The sequence below is a fragment of the Protopterus annectens genome, chromosome 13.part0 (assembly GCF_019279795.1).
Source record: "Protopterus annectens isolate FY-2018-M chromosome 13.part0, PAN1.0, whole genome shotgun sequence".
Lineage (NCBI taxonomy): Eukaryota > Metazoa > Chordata > Ceratodontiformes > Protopteridae > Protopterus > Protopterus annectens.
The window spans coordinates 993,375,034-993,397,467 of NC_056747.1; the positions used below are offsets into that span (position 1 = coordinate 993,375,034).

General features: G+C 42.3%; 1 pseudogene; it reads left to right on the plus strand.

Moving 5' to 3' along the window:
* Nucleotides 1-1,288: 1,288 nt before the first annotated feature.
* LOC122788008 overlaps nt 1,289-22,434 on the plus strand; it is a 51,847-nt pseudogene continuing 30,701 nt past the window's right edge.

The following is a 22,434-nucleotide window of genomic DNA, read 5'->3' on the forward strand; positions in this document are numbered from 1 at the left end:
TGTGTGGATCAGAACTGTTTATATACTGATGATTTGCTCTTTATGGTGCAGGTTATGGCAAAATATTCCATTGTTTCAGTCTAGCTTCCTGATTATTAATTAAATAAAAGAACATTGCATAAGGTTATATAAAAGATGTAAACAGACTTATTCCCTGAACTTTGTTCAACATATGTTATTTGCCTTAAGGATAATATTACAAAATCTTAGAATGTTAAAGGCTACTGAGTATTGTGACAATTGCACCTTGCCATTTCCCATGCTAGACTGTACATTTCATTTCAAAGAGGGATAAGCCAGTCAAATCTGGGTGAATTTATGAATATACCTCCAATTATCTAGGTCCCACTTGATGTATACACCCACAGAGACAGAGGCAAAAACACACACACACACACACACACACACACACACACACACACACACACACACGCACGCACGCACGCACGCACACACACATACACAGATTTAGCAGATTGTACTTGTGAATATTAGGTTTAAAACGGGTATATAAATGGAATGGTGAATTCTACAATTTATTCTCTTTTTTCAATTACTACTGTGGTCGCTTGTTTGTGTGTTTTTAATAAAGAAGATTTGACTTGAACTAGCTTGCGCTTCCCTGCTTTCATTAGTGGATTTATACTTTAGAAAGTTTTTAAAGAAAGTATTTCCACCACCTGTTATGAGGTGGGATATTTAGAGTATGCTTTTTATTAGTTGCCTGAACTCTAAGAATCTCTTAGGAATCTTAAATCTTCCACACAGAGAAGTTTCCTCATTGTTAGTTGTGAATATTACTTTAACATTTTTTTCTTACATCTCTCCTTATTTTTCATGACTTTATGTCTGCATTGGAATTCTTTACAATGAGCTAATCTGGGATATAGTTATTATACTTTAAATCTATAGAAACAATGTACAGCTTTGTGTCGATCAAAAAAAGTGCCTAAGGCATTGGGAGTCTCCTTTTGCTTTGCAATCAGCCTTAAGAAAAAAAAAAAAGACTCCAAACCTTAAGAAACAAAGCAATGAAATATGATACACTCCAGTTTAGTCAAGTCCCGTTTCCCATAAAAAGTAATCTAAGGATCCTGACCACACCTCCTTATGTACTGTGTATATCTATCTATCTATCTATATATATATATATATATATATATATATATATATATATATATATAGAGGGAATCTAAAACTCAGGTAGTGCACACTAATTGCAAGATCTGTCTTTGCTTGAGGCCAGAGTTCTTTCTGTACAGACGTGTCAGTTTTTGGCAGTGAAAACATGTCACTCCATTATGCAATGCCAAGGTAGTCTGGATCTGTTAGAGGTCCAGATAGTCTACAGATCTCTAAAATTTCCTCTACATCTGCCCCTATTGTCCACAAAGCTATTAGTATATATGCAGAACAGGTGGCTGAACTCTTGCTTCAGGGATAGCATATGGTAGCAGCAGCCTAGTATCATCATTCTTTGCTGGTCTGGGGTCTGCAGCAGTTGGTTTGGGTGGGCAGGTGCAGATTTTGGTAGTTTTACTGCAACCTTGGCCAGTGGGGTCTATATCACTTCGACGAAACAGCAGAAGTTCGAACACCATATGTTCGAAATTCTAACCTCGAAGTGCAAAACCATCGAAGGCTTAGAACAGCGATTTTTTTTCCTGGGAAAAAAAATCGCTGTTCCAAGAAACACACACACAACACAAGCACACCAAAAAAACAGCAATCCACACACATACACTTAAAGTCCTACATCTAACCCTACACTAAACTGTACATACACTACTATCTATCCACTTACCTTAACCCAAACCCTAACCCTAAGGTCCGTCACTATCGCACACTCACCTGACCCGTGCCCTAACCCTAACTCACCTATCCTGCCCTAACCCTAAAGTCTGTCAGTATTGCACACCCACCTCACCCGCGCCCTAACCCTAACTCACCTAACCCACGCCCTAACCCTAACGTCCACACAATCGCACACTTACCTGAACCTGACCCATAACTTTCCACCACAGTGCTGAAAATAGAGGAGCCACAGAAATGGCCCACCGAATTCTTTCCCTGGGAAATAATTTGGTGTTCCGCGGCTTTGCGATAATCAGTTTTCGAACTTCACAGTTCGAATATATGGTGTTCGAACTGCTGAAGTTTCGATGAACTGATAGGAACCTGGCCAGTGCAGGTGATGCTGGCTTGCTTTGTCGAAATGAAAAGGCAACCATGCAAAACCTGAATGACCATCTGGCTGCCTACCTGGACAAGGTGCATAACCTAGAGAAAGCAAATTTTGAACTGGAGCAAAAGATCAAAGACTATTACCTCAACCAATCTCAGGGTGGAGAAGCAACAGGCCGTGACTACAATCAATATTTAAAGATAATCTATGACCTGAAGGATAAGGTAAGATATGCGTTACTATGATATGGGTTGGCTGACTTTTTATGGCACTTGATGTTGGCAGACAATTTAATGTTACTGAACTGCCATTGATCAGTGCAAGACAGTTAACTGCTGTGTTGATTTGTGTATATTTTAACCTATTCTTGTAATTAACATGTAGTCATTCTGCTTTTAAAATGCACGTGTACTTAATTGTAAATCCACATGTAAATAATAAGAATTTTAATCATATGCATTATGCAGTTATTTGAAGGCATTCTGGTGTTGTTCATTTGAATTACTACAACTTCTGCATCCATTTGCTTTAGCCTGAGGTATGATTTGAACAAGTGCAAACATTCTACAAAGATTCCTTAAAGAGATGAGGCTGTCAGCAATACATAGCAAAAAGCTGTGAAATAAAATGCTTAGACTGCAGTGACTGAAGAATTTTAAAATGTGTTTGTTAGTAACAGGAAACAAACTTTTTGTGTCTCAACATTGTTGACTCATTTCTTAAGAAATAGATATACATTTTCATCACAGCACTTCTTTTATATTTTTGCTTATCTGGCATTATGTGTTTGGTGTGTGCTGAGAGAAAGAAAGTCCTCTGGCAAAAAAAAATCAGTTTTAAGGGTGTTGTACTTTTTTTTTTCCCAAACGTCTTTAATGAGGTTTGGAACAGACCGATTTGCCTAGGGACATCTTCAAGTGGGGCTACATAAATAGAGTAGTAGGAATTAGGAGGATAAGGGAAGGATAGGGTTAAATAGGAATGAGGCATGATTGGGAGGAAATGAGGTAAGGGTAGGGTGGGGCTTAAAGGGCTTTAAGCAAGTATAACTGGAGTAGGAGTCACATTTCTTGGCGTGAACTACACTTATGAATAATGGCAATGGTTAGGAAGGAGCAAAGGGCTTTAAATGGCACAAAAATTTCAGGTATCAGCATAAACATTTGTTATGTTAAACTGAACTTCATGAGGATGTTTTTTCAGGATTCTATATTTAATAGAAGTCGGATGTGTTTTGAACAGTAATATAGAGAGACTGGTGTACCATCGTCATGTTTTGGCGATCTATTTGCTTCATCCCTCTCAAGTTATTCTCTTTATTTAATGGTCCCTCATACAATTCTTGATTTACATGGTGTATCACTTGGGATAATAGGCAGTCAGTAAAGCCAGAAATTAGACTGGAGTGCCTTTAATGTCAAAAAAATATATAAATATGTTTTGCGAAATTTCTCTTAACAATTTAGATGAACTAGAGTAAGATTAGATTTTGTCCCTGGTTGGGCCGCTTTGGTTCTTGTATCTCTACTGGAAGGTACTTTGGGATAGGTGTGAAGTGGGTTGAAATGGGACCATTTTGGTATGTATTATACTTTCTGTGGTAGTTCCTCTGTACTGTGTTTGTTTACCTGGTCACGAGAGCAGTGGGAAAGCTTGTTTCTGGGCTGAGGTGGCAATAACGGCTGATGGAACTCGTTCATGGAGGAAGAGGTGGCAGGTACGCGTACCGGTCATAGGTCAAGATTTTGCAAATGGTCCAGGTTTTGCCCATGTCCAGATTTCTGTCTCATGTTTGGTCTGTTTCTCAAAAAATTTGTGATTTCTGGAAATGACTGGGATTGTATATGACGACTAAAGCCACTAAGTAGTGATTACATTTGAATTTCAGACTTTTGTCCTTTCAAAAAATGCATGCTGGAACATAATCTCTTATTCTTGCAGCTTTCTCAGTTTATAAGAGCTACATTTTAAAACCTGCCCCTGTCCTGGGTCTTTGTCCTCCATTCTCAGAGGCTTTGATGGTCGGATGGCACAGGGAAAAAAAATTGTTGGTGCGACGGTTCTCCTTGGACACAGGGCAGGCTCAGATTCCAAGAATGGGTTCATGAGTAGATGCCACAATCACTGATGTTTCTGATTTTTATCTAGTTGGAAATTGGGGCTTGATATTGTCGTTAAGGGGGAAGGTTGTCGCCTGGAAAGGTCAGCCAGGCAGGGCTTAGCTGTGCCATTTTGGACGTTCAGTTATTTTATTGCTAGTAAGTCGAGTTGGGGAGAGTCAGGATTTGGCCTCATATTTTGCTCAGATGATATATAAAAACAAATAATAAAAGTGTCAGAATAAGGAAGACACTAGATAACATTTGCTTGACTTGTATCCCTGTTTCTGGCACCTGTTGGCAGTGTGGCTGCGGATTAGTCAGGAGCAGATTGTGAGACTGTTTGTTTCACGGGTTGTCAGTTGCCTGCGAAGACTGTCAGCCAGGTGCGCATGCAGGGCCCAGATGCATGTTACTTGAGTTAGGTTGAAAAGCAATCTGGGTAACTATTATGGTGTGGCCTGTAGGTCCCCGTTTTGATGGACTGTGACTCTGCTGATCCATTAGTTGGAAGCTATACCTGCAGAGTGTTTGACAAGCAGAACAGAATAGGACAGGATAGCCAGACAGGGGTCTAAGGGATATGTTTTACAATAAATTTTAGGAGGTGTAACGGAGAAAGGTGGCTGCTTAGCAGTTTGGGATAATAACCCCATTTGAAATGCTGGTGAGAGTAGAATTTTTTCAATGCAGATTACTTATGTTTGGACGAAGTTGTTATTCCTTTGGAATTTGTATTTTGGTGCCTGCTGATGGAGGCAAAGATAGCATTGTCCCAGGGCTGTTTTGAGGATTGAGAAGTGGCTATGCGTATTGGCCATTGTTCGGTTATGCAGTGCGGTTTTAGTCGCTAGGTCAGGAGTTGATGGGAGCTTGTGTGAGTCCCTCTTGACAGGGGAATTTAACAAGTTGATTTGTGGTTGCCTGACTGTGTTTGGGTGTTGAAGGGCTGGGTAATGTACATGGTTAGGAAGATGTGTGCATGGAGGGCATTGATTTGGATTGCCTCGGTGGTCCTTGGCTCCTAAACAGTTGCTTACCTCTCAGCTGCACAGATTTTTATGAGTGGTCCAGATCCTGCCTCATAATTCTGGTCATTCCATACATCTGCTTTTCTGGTAAAATCCACCTTTCTAAGTAGTTGGTAGGTAGGATAGCAGGGACCAATTTTATAGTATACTTTTTTTTTGGCTCAGTCTGCCAGGAAGGTCCCAGTTAACCTAGTTCATAGGTTCATAGGTTAGTACTAAGCTAACTGCCCTTTCGAGCCATTTTAAGCTTAGCCAGTTATCCCTTGTGAGACTCAAACCCTGCACCTTGTGTTTGTAAGGCAAATACCTTAACCATTAGGCCACCCTCTCAACCCAAGTAAGATAAAACCTTCCACATCTTGTGCAGCACACATACCTACTCTCAGTATGCATGTCAGAAGCCAAACCTGTAACTTAGATGCTTGCATTTTAGGCAGTGTGAACAATAAGGCTGCAAATATATTTACAATGTCACTCAATATAGGGTAGAGGTAGTACCACCAAATTTCAGACAAGTGATCATATTTCTGGGACCACAGGGGTTATGAAGGAAGTATAAATGGAAACCCTTCAGCACAAATTATTTTATAGTGGCAGTATTCTTTAGGTTTTAGGTCTTAAATTGAATTTCATAGGTCACAGTAAACACAGTAACTGTTATTTGTAATATTTTGTTAACAACTTACAATATCTCAGCATTCAGTCGGGTTGCATGCATATTGTCAGTAGCATTTTCTTCAGCTAGCTGAGAACTTTCATATGAGACTAAGGAGTCTTGTCAGTGTTACTTGGTCATGGAGATATTTAGAAAATGTAAAAATTGTAGTTATATAAATTAATATCATAAAAACAACAGTTAAAGGGTCTGATGCCCATCTTTGTTTTGGGGTCATTGGGGTGGGGTTGCAGGGCTGGGCTGTATGCATGCAGGGAATGAATGTTGGTAAGACCTATACTTTAAATGAGTATGTACAGTTGTTCATTAAGGAGGGAAATGGAAAATATCAGATGTGAGAGGTAGGCATCTTAGCTGTATGCAGTCATGATTCGGTGTGGGGTATTTCTAACAGGAACCTATGAAACGGGAGGAACGGTTTATTTTTCTTTACCCTGCTTGTTTTCCTTCCATCGCTAGGATGAAGAATGTTGACAATTATAATGTGAAACATTTGGGTAAGAGGTGCAGCACTTAGTAAAGGCTCACTACAACATTAATTAGGAAAATCACAGATAGCTAAAATGTGATAATTTATTTATAGAAATAGTGGAATAATATTATTCACCCTATTGATGGCATTTAATTTATTCATATTGAGGTGATGGTTGACGTTAAAAGGGGGGCATAGTGATAAGGTGTTTGAGGCATAGTCACAAGAGACAGAGATAGATGTTCATCTTTATTAAATTTTGTACAGGCAAGTGGTTTAAATTTTTTCCATTTGCAGATCGTGGAAGTACGGAACTGGAGTGGGTATTGGTTGGTGACCTGAATGAAGGGGTCTGGAAAGAGGATGGAGGCTGCTTTGATGGATGTCCCAGTCTCTTGGGTGGTGTACTGTGACACCCATGCACTGGCCCAGTAATCAAGGAGCCTCAATCTTCACCACTAACACCAGTGAGGGGCATCAATATAGGGAAAGGATAATAAATACACACACAGTAAAGTACAATTTACTTTAAGAGCACACAGAGATCACGGTCAGTCTGGGGCTGGTTTCTCCCTTTCTTTCCAGGTGCATAATAAGACTCCCCACTGGCACAGCTATAGGGTCCAGATCTCAACCTAGTGGGCAAGCTAAAACCTCCAACACCCTCTCTGTCCATCCAGTGCTTTGTGTCCCTGCCCAAGTAGCTGACACACACACACACTTTGAGATAAGAGTTTATACAACCAAACAGACACTCCTGGGGAAGGCTGGCACAGGTTCTCCAGCTGTGCCCCTTTTACCTAGACTATATGGTAGAAATCACTGCCACCACCCAGCAAATATTTATCAGCTACTCAAAGGCCCTTATGAAAGGGTGTCTAATTATACTGTGCAATATTATTATCCAAATGCTAAAAGCGACTGAACAGTCAAGACTTATTTAGAGTGACTTGGCACAGTATCACTATATACATGCAATGTACTCCTAGAGCTTCAGTTATCTCTACACAAAACAGCCACCATTGAATGGTTTAAAAATATTTAATAATAAATAATAAAATACAAAACAATACTTCTACTACACAGTGCTAGTCAAGAGTTCAGAGATCACAGAGAAATACTTAAAATAACAAAGTAGAAAAGTTGTGACATCACAGAAAAACAAACTAGTCTAATCTTCCTGTTTTCTAGCTACATCTAAGAGAAAACACAGTTCTAAAATCCTACTTACATATAGACACAGGCAGAGTGGTGAGTTGGATGTCCTCAAGACAAATGCTCAAATGCTCTGATTCTTTCTGTCCTTAAATTGATAACACAGTAACACTGATTCATTTCAGATTACATCATTTCTTTCAAGTTCCCAGGCTAACATACTCTCAGAGGTTAATAGCCCTTGATCTTGCAGCTGGCCAGGAAGCCATAATGATAAAAGAAATTATACATGCAAATTCTAGCCATTAACTCTGGCCTCAAAACAATAGGCAAAATGCCTTTATCTAGACATCTCGGCTCTGAGTTTTGACACCAAAGAATTGACTTATCAGCTTTGTTACAGCAGACTGCACTGTTGTTACATTTTTGCAGTTCCACATTTAACACCAATTTTCCCATTTAAGAGAACAAGCTTGTGGCTTATATTAATATTTACAAATGAGAGAATTATCTACAAAATTCAATCTGGCTAGGCTGGCAGCCTTCACCTATCTTCACACATCTCCCCCCTGGAGAATTCAAGCTAGTTTTTCAAGTAACCCTTGAGAAACATTGCTAGAGAGGGTTGGGTCTATCTGAGTATACCTTTCCCATTCCCTGTCTTGAGAGCCTATCTGTGTTGGCATTGCTATTCCCACTGTGGTTGCAACCCTAGGCTCCATCTTAGCAACTTGGCATTTTGCTGGCTGGCTCCATTTAACCTTGTTAAGGGGTTGTGATCTGTCACAACAGTGCATTTTCTTCCATACAGATAAAGCTGAAGTTTCTGCAGTGCCCAAACTATGGCTAGACATTCCTTTTCGACAGCTGCATAGCATTCCTTCCTGGGTTGGAGCCTATGACTGAAATAAACCACTGGGTGCTCAACTCCACCTGAAGAAATCTGGCTAAGTACAGCCCCCACCCCATGGTTCGAAGCACCCATCTGCACAACAAATTATTTGTTGTAATCTGAACTGGCTAACACAGGGGGTCCTCCCAAAGCTTCCTTAAGTTCCTGGAATGCCTGCTCATATGCTGGGGTCCACAAAACCTTATCTGGCCTGTTCTTCCTTGTCAGATGTGTGAGACGAGCTACTATGGTACTATAACTGGGGACAAACTTTCTGTAGTACCCTGCTGTCCCTAAGAATGTCCTCACCTGCTTTTTTGTAAACAGGTGCAGACCATGCCTGAATGGCTTCTACTTTGGCAGGTTCTGGCCTGATCTTACCACTCCCCAATCTATGTCACAGGTAGGAGACCTCTGCCATACCCTCCTGACATTTACTGGGCTTAATGGTCAACCCAGCCCTCTGTAGTCTGCCTAGCACCCCCCATGACATGCTGAGGGTGCTCTTGCCAGAATTGACTGTAGATAGCAATATCATCTATGTTAACAAGGGAACACCCTCCTCCTGCTGCTAGGATATGATCTACCAGCCTCTGGGAAGTCACTGGGGCATTTTTCATCCCAAAGGGCATTTTTGTGAACTCATACAAGCCAAAAAGAGTCACAAAGGCTGACTTCTCTTTAGCACTAGGAGTCAAGGGCACCTGCCAGTAACCCTTGGTAAGATCAATGGTTGTAAGATACTTAGCCCCACCCAGCTGCTCTAGCACCTCATCTGTCCTAGAGACAGGGTACGCATCTAACTCTGTGTGACTATTTAATTTCCTGTAGTCCACACAGAACCTGGTGCTGCCATGCTTCTTTGGCACCAGCACCACTGGGGAAGCCCAGGGACTGTTGGACTCTTGAATCACCCTAGTTCCAACATCTCCTGTATCTCCTCCCTCAGAGTCTGTTTGACTCTCTCAGGCACCCTATAAGGAGCCTGCCTAATAGGCCTTTGGGGTCCTGTACCCACCTGGTGCTGCACCAGGTGGGTGCACCCTGGTTTCCCCGTGAACATGCCCCCAAACTCCTGTAACAGTGCTCGGATTTCTCATACTTGTGTGGGAGATAACTGCTGGGATATTGCTACCCCTTCCACTGAGGTGTAAGTCTGAGCCTAATTGAGGAGATCAGTCACCAGATCTCCCTTAGACTCCTCCTGCAATCCACTGCAAATGCTCAGCACAAGGGCCTCCCTATCATGGTAAAGTTTCATCATGTTAACATAATACAATCTGTGCCCCTGCCTCCTGCCTAGCAGTTACACCATGTAGTTAACATCACTTACCTTTCTTACCACCTTGTGTCTGACATGAATGAGAACCATTACCTGCTTCCCCACAGCATACACTCTAGCACAAGCATTCCTGCCATACCACACCTTTTTCTGTTGTTGGGCTTCTGCCAGGTTCTCCTGGGGCAAACCCATGAGTTCCCTGAGCCTTGTCTTGAGGTTCATGACATATGCCACAACAGACTACTTGTGAGGGTCACACTCACCTTTCCACTCATCTCAAATTAAATCTAGAGATCCCCTCATCCTATGCCCATACAGCAACCCAAAGGATATACTACCTGTTGATTCCTGGAGAAACTCTTTGCAAGCAAACAACAGATGGGGCAAGTATTGTCCCACTCCCTCTTAAACTGGTCTGCAAATGCCCATAGCATGGACATGATAGTAGAGTTTAATCTCTCAACAAGACCATTAGTCTGGGGATGGTAGGGGGTGGTCTTAATGTGCTTCCCCCCACAGTACTTCCACAGAGAAGCCAGCAGGTCTGACATGAAATTGGCATCTCTGTCAGTTAGTATTTCTTTTGGGAAACCTTCCCTGCTAAAAATCTCTAACAAAGCATTTGGCCACCTTTTCTTCCTCAATGGAGGTCAGAGCCACTGCCTCAGGTTATCATGTAGCATAATCCACTACCACTAGGATATACATTTTCCCTGTGGAAATTGGGGGTTCTCAGAGACCCCACAATACCCATAGCTACCCTTTGAAATGGCTCCTCAATCACAGGCAAAGGCATCAAAGGAGGTCTCTCCTAGTCTTCTGCCTTGCCTACCTTTTAACAATGCTCACAGGTCCTGCAGTATCCTGTTACATCTCTGGAAATTCCAGGCCAATAGAGGTTCTGCATAATACGTCTCTTTGTACGTTTTATGCCCATATGACCTGCAAAGGGAATATCATGGGCTATGGCTAGAAGCACCAGATGGTAGGCTTTAGGCACTACCAACTGCTGTATTCTCTCACCTTCTAGAGCTCGTTCAGGGGTCCTCACTCTATACAGTAACCCCTTGTCCCAGTATACAGATTCCCCCTTCCCTTGAGAATCAGGTGCCTCCCTAGCTACCTGCCTCAGGCCTTGTAATGCAGAGTCTAAGAGCGGAGCCTGTCTCAACTCTCTCTTTGTAACCCTTCCCAGCTTCCCTTCCACAGGAAGTCTGGCATCCTCTGACAGTGGTGCCTCACTGTCAGCCTGGGTACTACTGCTCACATCTACCTTTGCAGTCACTCTGTCCAAGAGAACATCAACACCCACAAGCAGCTGTGGCTCACATTCAGTCTCACAGCTACAGAGTAGCCCTCTCCCTGAAGTAACCACCTCACGAGTCCTGGCTGCAAGTATGCAGTCTGTCTGGGTCTCCCTGAGGCTACCAGACCCGCATCTTTGTCTCACAGCCTGAATGTGTGCAACGGTATAAACACATGGTACTGCCTCATCCAAATCCTTCCCTATCAGGACATCTGCAGAATGGTAACTTGGTACTCCCATTGTCTCAAGACAACCTACTATTGGCGTTTTGTCTTTCCCACTTACTGCCTCTCTCTCACCTTTTGTTCCCTACTTTGCCTATGTGAACATCTGTATGCCACATGGCCCCACTGGTTGCATTCAAAACATTTAACCCTAGGTCCTGGATGTGTACCTGGACTAGTGGCTTCCCCTGCTACTGGCAGATTCTATTGGGACAGTCTGTGCTGCCCACCATGGGTTTATTTAGACCAATGAGCAGCACTGGGTGTCCCTTTCCTGTGCAGGGATGCCTGGCTGGTTAGGTATAGGCCTCCTTTGTTCCCCAACTCATCTGAAGTAGCACATTGTCTATCAGCTAACCAATTCCGCATATCCTCAGGCAAAGTGCTAAGGGCTTGTTCCCTCACCAAAAGGTCTGCCAGCCTTTCAAAACTAGTGACCTGACATCCACTCACCCACATATGAAAATAAGTGGTCAGTTCAGTAACATATTCACATATCCCTCTACGGTAACCACTGCCAATGAGGATATTGCCTCCTTAGTCGGTAACACTTGTTGGTATGGTTACCGTAGAGGGAGAACACTTAGTTCATTTTGTTCACACTATAAGAGAATAGGTTCAGGTGGCATTATACATCAACAACTTACGATGACTGGTGACAAACTTTGGGGCACTTATCAATGCGGCAATTGTTCATCATGTCCATTTATATTCATATCCAAACAATTTTCCAGTAAAAACATGAAATTTTTTGGCAACTGTAATAGTGATTGGGTGGTATATCTTGCGACTTGCACATGTGGTTCATTTTATGTGGTATCAGACATCACGGGTGTTGAGATTACGCATGTCGGAACATCATAGTGACATTCGAACCAAAAGAGAAGCCAATGCTCTGTTCAGGCACCACACACAACATCATACTGCTAGATTTCAATTTTGTATTGTAGATGGAATTTTGGGTGACAGATCCAACAAACAGGGATGGCATTCCATTCTCAACCAAAAAGAGAAATACTGGATTATCAAGCTAGGGGCACTATTTTCTCCTGGTTTAAATTATAATTTATAACCAATTAATATATCCAATATTGAATGTATTATCATACTTATGTTTTATTACCATATTTCAATTTTGTATTGTAGATAGAATTTTGGGTGACAGATCCAACAAACAGGGATGGCATTCCATTCTCAACCAAAAAGAGAAATACTGGATTATCAAGCTAAGGGAACTATTTTCTCCTGGTTTAAATGATCATTTATAACCAATTAATATATCCAATATTGAATGTATTATCATACTTATGTTTTATTACCATATTTGCTATTTGGATCATCTATTTTTACTTGCTATTTTTTATTTTCTAGTTTGTATTTTTCCTTCCAGTTTTTCTTTCAGGCAGTATTATGGGTATGCCTAATATCCTTTGGAAGCACATCATTGGTCTATGGACCTTATTTAAACCTGCATTTGTGCATCATTTCCTGTTTGTACTTTTCTTGTTCCACTGAGGAAAGCCATGTTAGGCTGAAACCGGTCTGGATTATTGAATTGTTCGATATGAATTAAAACACTTAAGTTTTATCTTAGTGTTGCTGTAGTTTTGTTGCTGATATATACTGAGTTTTGTGCTGGCATTTGTTCAGTTACTGATAGTTTATTTTGCCTTGCACTTGGATCCTACTTGCAGGGCTTTTCTCTTTTTCCGGTCAGGAACTGTACCAAGAGCCTTTGGTCAAAATCATACTGTTTACCTACCCTCTCAAACATATGAATGGGTGGTTGGCATAATGATTAAGGTGTTTACCTAACAGACACAATGTGCAAGGTTTGATTCTCACATGGGGTAATAGGCTAGACTTAAAATGGCCCACTAGTGCAGTTAGCCTAGTACTAACCTATAAACTATCAAAATTATCCCCCTCTTTAAACTGCGAAAGAAATGTACTGACCTTTTGTGCATTTGGGATGCAGTTACTCCCTTCCCCATTACCTCCATGACTCTAGCGAAGACTCCGCATCTTCTTCTCATGCTACCTCTGCCTCTCCTTTTCCTCAGCTTCCAGGCATAGCAGTTTCTCATTTTCATCACTCTCTAGATGCCACAGTCTCTCAGCTGCTTCAATTTCAAAATGCCTGGCCTCCAACTCAAATATCTTTAGTTCCAGATGGATTTTTATGTCCTCTGCAGAAAGGTTCAGTTGTCCATTCTCTGAGGGTGGTACATCTCCACTGCCAGTATGATCATCCTCCTGGTTGCTATTTTCTGATGTAGCTGTGACCAAAGCTGCAATCATGTCTGCCTTAGTCAGGTTTCCATGCACCAGTCCCCTAGCCTGGCACATCTCAGCCAGCTGGCTCCTTGTCATTTTTCCAAACTATTCTGCTGACATGCTGCCTGCTCTCCCTGACTACCTAAGCTAATAAAAGAAATAAAACAATTGTGATCTGAACTCTGAGTATTCACTGCATGGCTGATTTAGAGTACAAAACACCTTCAGAGATCACTGTACATAAGCTACAGGAATTCACTCTACCCACACCACTATAAGCCAATTAGTATTTGTCAACCAATTAATATGTGGTGTGGATATCCCACCACTGCCAAACAATTACTATGTGATGTCCATGCACTGGTCCAGCAATCAAGGAGCCTCAGTCCTCACCAATAACACCACTGAGGGGTGTCCATATAGGGAAAGATAATAAATACACACACAGTAAAGTACAATTTCCCTTAAGAGCACACAGAGATCACAGTCAGTCTGGGGCTGGATTCTCCCTTTCTCTCCATGTCCCCAATAAGAATCCCCACTGGTACAGCTGTAGGGTCCAGATCTCAGCCCAATGGGCAAGTTAAAACCTCCAGCACCCTCTCTGTCCAACCAGTGCTTTGTGCCCCTGCCCAAGTAGCTGACACACACACACTTTGAGATAAAAGTTTATACAACCACACAGACACTCCTGGGGATGGCTGGCACATGTTCTCCAGCTGTGACCCTTTTACCCAGACTATATGGTAGAAATCACTGCCACCACCTAGCTAATATTTATCAGCTACTCAAAGGCCCTTATGAAAGGGTGTCCAATTATACTGTACAATATTATTATCCAAATGGTAAGTATGACTGAACATTCAAGACTTATTTGGAGTGACTTGGTACAGTATCACTATATACATGCAATTTACTCCTAGAGCTTCAGTTATCTCTACACAAAACAGCCACAGTTGAAAGGTTTAAAAATATATAATAATAAATAATAAAAACACAAGATAATACTTCTTACTACACAGTACTAGTCAAGAGTTCATAGATCACAGAGAAATACTTAAAATAATACAGTAGAAAAGTTCTGAAATCACAAAAAAACAAACTAGTCTAATCTTCCTATTTCCTAGCTATATTTATGAGAAAACACAGTTCTAAAATCCTACTTAAATATCAACACAGGCAGAGTGGTGAGTTGGATGTTCTCAAGACAAATACTCAAGTGTTCTGATTCTTTCTGTTCTTAAATTGATAACACAGTACCACTGATTCATTTCAGATTACATAATTTCTTTCTAGTTCCCAGGCTTATAGACTCTCAGAGATTAATAGCCCTTTTTCTTGCAGCTGGTCAGAAGCCATAATAATAAAAGAAATTATACGTGCAAATTCTAGCCATTAACTCTGGCCTCAAAACGATATGCAGAATGCCTTTATCTAGATATCTCGGCTCCGAGTTTTGACATCAAAGAATTGAATTATCAGCTTTGTTACAGCAGAGTGCACTGTTGTTACATTTTTGCAGTTCCACATTTAACATAATTTTTTCCCATTTAAGAGAACAAATCTGTGGCTTATATTAATATTTACAAATGGCAGAATTATCTGCAAAATTCTATCTGGCTAGGCTGGCAGCCTTCACCTATTTTCACCCCCCCCCCTCCACCGGAGAACTCAAGCTAGTTTTTCAAGTGACCCTTGATAAACGTTCCTTGAGATGGTTAGGTCTATCTGAGTATACCATACTCCATTCCCTGTCTTGAGAGTCCATCTGTGTTGGCATTGCTAATCCCACTGCGGTGCTGCAGTGGCATATCATATGCTTGCAACCCTGGGCTCCATCTTAGCAACTTGATATTTTGCTGGCTGGCTCCATGTAACCATGTTAGGGGGTTGTGATCTGTCACTACAGTGAATTTTCTTCCATACAGATAAGGCTGAAGTTTCTGCAGTGCCCACGCTATGGCTAGACATTCCTTTTCTACAGCTGCATAGCATTCTTCCCTGGGTTGCAGCCTATGACTGAGATAAACCACTTGGTGCTCTTTTCCCTTTGAAGAAATCTGGCTAAGTACAGCCTCCCCTCCCAATGGTTTGAAGCATCCACCTGCACAACAAAGTATTTGATGTAATCTGGACTGGCTAACACAGGGGGTCCATCCAAAGCTCCTTTAAGGTCCTGTAATGCGTGCTCATATACTGAGGTCCACACTACCTTATCTGGCCTGTTCTTCCTCATTAGGTCTGTAAGGGTAGCAGCTATGTTACTGTAACTGCGGACAAACTTTCTGTAGTACCCTGCTGTCCCTAAGAATGCCCTCACCTGTTTTTTGGTAACAGGTGCAGGCCATGCCTGAATGGCTTCTTCTTTGGCAAGTTCTGGCCTAATGTTATCACTCCCCACTCTATGTCACAGGTAGGAGACCTCTGCCATACCCACCTGATATTTTCTGGGCTTAATGGTCAACCCTGCCTCTGTAGTCTGCCCAGCACCACCTTGACATGCTGAATGTCCTCTTGCCAGAATTGGCTGTAGATGGCAATATCATCTAGGCAAGCAATCCTGCTGCTGATAGGATATGATCTATCAGCCTCTGGAAAGTCACTGGGGCATTTTTCATCCCAAAGGGCATCTTTGTGAACTCATACAAGCCAAAAAGAGTCACAAAGGCTGACTTCTCTTTAGCAATGGGAGTCAAGGGCACCTGCCAGTAACCCTTGGTAATATCAATGGTTGTAAGATACTTAGCCCCACCCAGCTGCTCTAGGGCCTCATCTGTCTGAGGCACAGGGTAAGCATCTGACTTTGTGTGACTATTTAATTTCCTGTAGTCCACACAGAACCTGGTGCTGCCATCATTCTTTGGCACCAGGGACTGTTGGATTCTTGAATCACCCCTAGTTCCAACATCTCCTGTATCTCCGCGTCAGAGTATGTTTGTCTCTCTCAGGCACCCTATAAGGGAACTGCCTAATAGGCCTTTGGGGTCCTGTACCCACCTTTTGTTGCACCAGGTGGGTGCACCCTGGTTTCCCAGTGAACACATCCCCAAACTCCTGTAACACTGCTCAGATTTCTCAAACTTGGGTAGGAGATAGCTGCTGGGACATTGCCACCTCTTCCACTGAGGTGTCAGTCCGAGCTTCACTGAGGAGATCAGTCACCAGATCTCCCTCAGACTCTTTCTGCAATCCACTGCAAATACTGAGCACAAGGGCCTCCCTATCATGGTAAGGTTTCATCGTGTTAACATGATACAATGTTTGCCCCTGCCTCCTGTCTAGCAGTTCCACCATGTAGTTAACATCAGTTACCTTTTATACCACCTTGTAGGATCCCTCCCAAGCTGCTTGCAGCTTGTTGTGTCTGGCAGGAACGAGAACCATTACCTGCTTCCCCACAGCATACTCTCTAGCTCAAGCATTCCAGTCATACCTCACCTTTTTCTGTTGTTGGGCTTCTGCCAGGTTTTCCTGGGCCAAACACATGAGCCCACGAGTTCCCTGAGGCTTGTCCTGAGGTTTAGGACATATGCCATCACAGACTCCTTGTGAGGGTCACACTCACCTTCCCACTCATCTCGAATTAAATCTAGAGATCCCCTCATCATATGCTCATACAGCAACTCAAAGGGTGAAAAACCTGTGGATTCATGGGGAACCTCTTTGTAAGCAAACAAAAGACGGGGCAAATATTTGTCCCATTCCCTCTTAAACTGGTTTACAAATGCCTGTAGCATGGACTTGATCATAGAGTTTAATCCCTCAACAAGACCCTTAGTCTGGGATGGTAGGGGGTGGTCTTCATGTGCTTCACCCCACAGTACTTCCATAGACATGCCAGCGGGTCTGACATGAAATTGGCACCTCTGTCAGTCAGTATTTCTTTTGGGAAACATACCCTGCTGAAAATCTCTAACAAAGCATTTAATCACATTTTCTGCCTCAATGGAGGACAAAGCCACTGCCTCAGGGTATCGTGTAGCATAATCCACTATGGCTAGGATATACTTTTTCTCTGTGGAACTTGAGGGCACTCAGAGGCCTCACAATATCCATAGCTACCCTTTGAAATGGCTCCTCAATCACAGGCAAAGGCATCAAAGGAGCTCTCACCTTGTCTCCTGCCTCACCTACCTTTTGGCACTGCTCACAGGTCCTGCAGTACCCTGTTACATCTCTGGAAATTCCAGGCCAATAGAAGTTCTGCATAATATGTGTCTTTGTATGTTTTATGACCATATGACCTGTAAAGGAAATATCATGGGCTATGGCTAGAAATGGCAGATGGTAGGCTTTAGGCACGGCCAGCTGCTGTATTCTCTCACTTTCTAGTGCTCCTTTAGGGGTCCACACTCTATCCACTAACCCTTTGTCCCAGTATACAAATTTCCCCTTCCCTTGAGAATCAGGTGCCTCCCTAGCTACCTGCCTCTGGCCCTGCAATGTAGGGTCTGAGAGCTGAGCCTGTGACAACTCTCTCTTTGTAACCCTTCCCAGTTCCCCTTCCACAGGATGTCTGGCATCCTCTGACAATGGTGCCTCACTGTCAGCCTGGGTACTACTGCTCACCTCTACCTTTGCAGTCACTCTGTCCAAGGGAACATCAGCACCCACAAGCAGCTGTGGCTCACATTCAGTCTTACTGCTACAGAGTAGCCCCTCCCTGAGGTAACCACCTCACGAGTCCTGGCTGCAAGTATGCAGTCTGTCTGGTTCTCCCCCAGGCTATCAGACCCATATCCTTGTCTCCCAGCTTGACTGCATGCAACTGCATAAATACATGGTACTGCCTCATCCAAATACTTCCTAATCAGGACATCCGCAGGATGGTAATTTGATATCCCTGTTCTCTCAAGACAACCTACTATTGGCATTTTGTCTTTCCCACTTACTGTCTTGCTCACCTTTTGTTCCCTACTTTGCCTCTGTGGACATTTGTATGCCACATGGCTCCACTGGTTGCATTCAAAACATTTAACCCTAGGTCCTGGACATATACCTGGACTAGTGGCTTTCCCTGCTACTGGCAGATTCTGTTGGGGAAGTCTGTCTTACACACCATGGGGTCCTTTAAACCCATGAGCAGCATTGGGTGTCCCTTTACTGTACAGGGGTGCCCTGCTGGCTAGGTATAGGTCTCTTTTCTTCCGGAACTCATCTGAATTAGCACATTTTCTACCAGCTAAACAATTCCTCATGTCCTCAGGCAAATTGCTAAGGGCTTGCTCCCTCACCAAATGGTCTGCCAGCCCTTCAGAACTGGTGACCTGACATCCACTCACTCACCTATGAAAATAAGTGCTCAGTTCAGAAACATATTCACGCAAACTTTCATCTGCCTTGCATCTATGCTCATGAAATTTTTCCTATACGTTTCAGGTATTAGCTTAAAACATTCTAACAAGCAGTTTTTAACCATAGTATAATTAATACAGTCAGCATCAGACATTTTAGACAACACAGTTACAACTTTACCATGAAGTAAGGGGGTCAGGAACTGTACCCAGAGCATTTGGTCAACATCATACTGTTTACATATCCTCTCAAACATATGAATGAAACTATCAAATTATCCCCCTCTTTAAACTGCGGAAGAAATTTACTGATCTTTTGTGCATCTGGGGTCGAGTTACTCTCTTCCCCAATACCTCCATGACTCTGGCAAAGAGTCAGCATCTCCTATTCATGCTGCCTCTGCCTCTCCTTTTCCTCAGCTTCCAGGCATAGCAGTTTCTCATTCTCCCCACTCTCTAGATGCCTCAGTCTCTCAACTGCTTCTATTTCCAAATGCTTGGCCTCCAACTCAAGTCTCTTTAGCTCCAGATGGACTTTTAAGTCCTCTGAAGAAAGGTTGAGCTGTCTATTCTCTGAGGGTGGTACGTCTCCACTACCAGTATAATCATCCTCCCGGTTGCTGTTTTCTGATGCAGCTGTGACCAAAGCTGCAATCATGTCTGCCTTAGTCAGGTTTCCATGCACCAGTCCCCTAGCCTGGCACATCTCAACCAGCTGGCTGCTTGTCAGTTTTCCGTACTATTCTGATGACATGCTGCCTGCTCTCCCTGACTAACTAAGCTCACAAAAGAAATAAAACATTTGTGATCTGAACTCGGAGTATTTACTGCGTGGCTGATTTAGAGTACAAAACACCTCCAGTGATCACTGTACACAAGCTACAGGAATTCACTCTACCCACACCACTATAAGCCAATTAGTATTGCCCAACCTATTAATATGTGGTGTGGATATCCCAACACTGTCAAACAATTAATATGTGATGCCCGTGCAGTGGCCCAGCAATTAAGGAGCCTCACTCCTCACCACTAACACCACTGAGGGGAGTCCATATAGGGAAAGGATAATAAACACACACACAGTAAAGTACAATTTCCCTTAAGAGCACACAGAGATTACAGTCAATCTAGGGCTGGTTTCTTCCTTTATCTCCAGGTCCCCAATAAGACTCCCTACTGTCTCAGCTATAGGTTCCAGATCTCAGCCTAGTGGGCAAGCTAAAACCTCCAGCACCCTCTCTGTCCAACCAGTGCTTTGTGTCACTGCCCAAGTACCTGACACACACATACTTTGAGATAAGAGTTTATACAACCACACAGACACTCCTGGGGAAGGCTGGTACAGGTTCTCCAGCTGTGCCCCTTTTACCCAGACTATACAGCAGAAATCACTGCCACCACCCAGCTAATATTTATCAGCTACTCAAAGGCCCTTATGAAAGGGTGTCCAATTATACTGTGAAATATTATTATCCAAATGGTAAGTATGACTGAACAGTCAGGACTTATTTGGAGTGACTTGGCACAGTATCACTATATACATGCAATGTACTCTTAGAGCTTCATTTATCTCTACACATAACAGCCATGGTTGAAAGGTTTAAAATATTTAATAATAAAAAAAAAACACAAGACAATACTTCTTACTACACAGTTCTAGTCAAGAGTTCAGAGATCACAGAGACATACTTAAAATAATACAGTAGAAAATTTCTGACATCAACAGAAAAACAAACTAGCCTAATCTTCCTATTTCCTAGCTATATCTATGAGACAAACACAGTTCTAGAATACTACTTACATATAGACACAGGCAGAGTGGTGAGGTGGATGTTCTCAAGACAAATGCTTAAATGCTCTGATTATTTCTGTCCTTAAATTGATAACACAGTACCACTGATTCATTTCAGATTACATCATTTATTTCTGGTTCCCAGGCTAACAGACTCTCAGAGGTTAATATCCCTTGATCTTGCAGCTGGTCAGGAAGCCATAACAATAAAAGAAATTATACGTACAAATTCTAGCCATTAACTCTGGCCTTAGAACAATAGGCATAATGCCTTTATCTAGACATCTCGGTTCCAAGGTTTAACATCAAAGAATTGACTTATCAGCTTTTTTACAGCAGAGTGCACTGTTGTTATATTTTTGCCTTTCCACATTTAACACCATTGTTTCCCATTTAAGAGAACAAACCTGTGGCTTATATTAATATTTACAAATGACAGAATTATCTACAAAATTCTATCTGGCTAAGCTGGCAGCCTTCACCTATCTTCACATGCACAATGAAGTCATAGATGAGGGAGAGCTGAGTGAGCAACTTTCAGTGTCCTGATGGAGGTGGATTTGAAAGGTAATAAAATCTGCTTGGGTGCATGTTTTGGTTGCTGGAGTGGTGTACAATGAGGTCACAGGTAATCTTTATTCAGCAGTTTGAGGTAGTGTGGGGTCAAGTTGAGGTTGATGTCTGTTTGTGTTTGGGTATGGCAGGGTTGGGGATTGTTATAGAATCTGGGGTTTCCACATGTGGGGTGATGTCACAACAATCATAGGATCATAGGAATTTACTTATAGTTGGGGGATTGGTTGTTGCCTTGGCTGTCAGAAGAGGTGTAAGATGGCAATGGAGTGGTTGTGCTGTCTGTTTGCTGAAGGTGTATCACAACACTTTAGGGTTAAAAGGCTTGCTGCAGGATTTTGGGGCACCTCTTTATATGCAGTTAGGCAGAATTGGTGGAACTCTTGTGGTGCATATTCAGTTACCCTTCCAGCTTACTGTGTTGGTAGAGGGCCCATGATGTACTCTGGTGATAGCAAGAAATTGGTCATAGGGCATGATAGCTATTGGTAATGTTATATACTAGGTTAGGGTTTAGAAGGGAGTTCAACAAGAACCGTTTCATTTATGCTTGAGTGAATTTTGTACATAGAGTTTTAGGAGTATTGTAAGCATGAGGGTGTGTTTGAGATATTTTAGGAACAGGGTGTTTAAACAAAGCATGCTTTTGGAGTTTTCCAGCAGTTGACCATATTGTACTTTACTAGTGGCATAGGTAGCATGGGGGTTAAGGTTAGTTTTGAATGTTGTGGCTAGGGTTCTAGCCTGGATTGGCATTAGGAGGTAGTGAATTTTGGGGGTGGGGTCAAGGTTATGTAGGTGTTAGGTTTTATAAGTGGTCAGCACCTTAATCCGAAGCATAGTGTTGTACTATTGCTACCCTTCAGACATGATATGTTGCAGGAATTCTTTGTTGATGCACATCATAGGGTTTTCAGGAACTAGTTCATGGGGGGCTCGGGGAAGCTAGTATATTTCTACTGTACAGTTTTCCAGGATGTCTGAATTTTGGCTTTATAATTGGGTCTTTTTTCATAAAATGTTGGTTTTCTGGCAGTTAGTGTCAGATCATTGAGAGTTAGAGTTAAAAAAAATTTTATCCCAGTAAATTCAGGTCACTGCAAGTCTGTTTTATCTTTCTAAGTTTGTGATGGCAATATTTGAAATTATTCTTATTGGTATGGTTTCAGGTGGCAT